Raw genomic sequence first — 2,450 nt, forward strand, 5'->3', positions numbered from 1 at the left:
CATTTCTAATCATACCCCACTTTTCCTTATTATTACCATACTATGCTAGTACGCTTTAGCAAGCTTCCGCTATGCCACTTTGATTTCTCGCCAAGTATTAGTTCCATCACTTATTCCCTCAAGTACTCAACCACAACTTAGCATGACTGGAATTTCAAGTCAATGTTTCCAAATCCATCCTTTAGGACCATCCCTTATCTATATAAATCAAAGGAACTAAAAGTCATGGGTTCGATCCGTTTTACCAAAAATCTAGAAATTAACCAACTACATAACAAACACAACACATCATTCTCAACAGAAAATCATTTACATCACAGGCATTTATCCGTTTGTATTAAGGTAAATCCTTACTCGGACCATCCGGTTTGCTTCTCAGTCTAATATTAAGCTCGACAGTCCCAATTCCACTGTACATGCGGTATTATAAAATCACGCACTGTCCTTTAAGCTTGATGATAATAATTACCTCAATCTTACTGTCACAATCGGCCCGTATCCTGACTCTCTCCTTGTTGGCAATTTCTTGATACATGCCCTGGTAACCCGCACTTGTAACATACGCCTGACCCCAATCGGCACGGCCTATTTGGGTGATGACTTCCACACCTCTGACAGCTCGAAACATCAGAAGTAGCCGCTGCCCGTTTTCCCTTATTGTTTCTTTGGGACTCCTCACTCGTCGCAAAGTTATTCCGTCCTTGGGGAAAGTGTTGTATGTATCCTCTCTCCTTAAACTCTCGACCCCTTGGTGCGAATTCTTGGTTGTGCTCTCTATGACTTCCTTCCTCTGCAACCCTCCTTTTCACACACTCTTCAGTAATTCTGCTCTTATTCACTAACTCTGAAAAAGTTCGGATCTCCATTGGTCCCACTGAACTTAAGATGTCGCTCCGAAGCCCTCCTTCATACTTAATGCATTTCCATTCCTCGAAGTCTTCCGGAGCTCCATGACACATGCGGGAAAACCTGAATAGCTCTTCAAATTTGTCTGTATACTCAGATACGGACATAGCACCTTGCTTCAACTGTAGTAACTCCAATTCCTTGGCTGTCCTGGCGAAATTTGGAAAGTACTCCTTATAGAATTCCACCTGGAAGGCATCCCAAGTGATAGGATCATTCTCCTGTTGCAGGAGACGTCGAGCCCCTTGTCACCAATGCGATGCTTCCCCCATGAGCAGATAGGTAGCAAATTTAACACGCTGCTCTTCAGGCACCAACTGCGCTTACAGTGCTCGCTCCATGGCCTGAAACCAAGTATCAGCTTCAGCCGGATTGGTGGTTCCCTTGAACTTAGGTGGGTTAACCTTTAAGATAGTTGCCAGTGTCATCGGGCCCTGAGCTTCCCTTCTGCCATTGCCATTATGATTTATTTGTTGCCCAAGAGCCTCCGCAGTGGCTTGCATAGCAGCAGCCATATCCTCTAACGCCGCCATAAGGTTTACCGGGTTATTCGGATCGACTTCCGGTTCTTGCGTGCTAGTACGACCTCTCTCACGTCCCCGACCGGGTCCACGAGGCGCCATCTGGTTCCTATACACACCAAACAATCGATATCAAGTTGATCAGTCTCAATATCGGAAGTATAGTGCTTCAAAGTACCAAAGGTACACTCATGGACTTCATGCTAGATGTATCAGTTAGATACCCTAACTAGCACAGGCACAAACTCAGAGTATGCATTGAAGCATAAGCAGTTCCATCCCTCAGGCTCACGAGGACGAACTGCTCTGATACCATAATGTAACACCCTAATATTCAAATCCTTATGCTCGAGTCATAAGTCGATGATATTACGGTGGTACGACTCTCAGGTGGATTTTTAATATATAAACATAGGTAATTTCGAAAGGAGTATTAATCGAGAAGCCTGAAAAGAGTAGAAATAAAATCGCGAAGACATATCACTCATGATTCGACAACGAAAAGATAAAATGTGAAGCCAAAAGCGATATATGGACAAGGCATAAAGGAGATTAAGAGATAGATAACAGATATATATATATAACATAAGTAAGTTGCCACTAGTCGCGACCCGCGAAGTTTAGGCCGGCTAGGGTACAGTATGAAAGTAGTTGACAACAGTACATCCTAATCTCTCCCAAAGGAAACATAAGAGCCTCTATAGGCAAGTTCCAAAAGAGTTCAACACATAATATAATATCTTCAAAACAAAGGTGGAGAGATTATAAGCAAAACACAAAATAGGGAAAAATAAATATCTTCGCCGTCTCTCGGACGAACCGCAGCTCACTTCTGAGCACCTGAACCTGTATCTGAAAAACAAGAGATATATACGGAATGAGAACCCCGGGCCCATGGGTTCCCAGTACGGTAAAAGTGCCAAATAAATACAATGCACTGCAATAAAAACTCACTAAGCATCCTAAACTCCTTTTCACCAAGTATCCAGCATAGATTCTCACTAATCCATAAATAGGCATCTG

This window comes from Arachis duranensis, chromosome 6 (genome assembly GCF_000817695.3).
Source record: "Arachis duranensis cultivar V14167 chromosome 6, aradu.V14167.gnm2.J7QH, whole genome shotgun sequence".
Lineage (NCBI taxonomy): Eukaryota > Viridiplantae > Streptophyta > Magnoliopsida > Fabales > Fabaceae > Arachis > Arachis duranensis.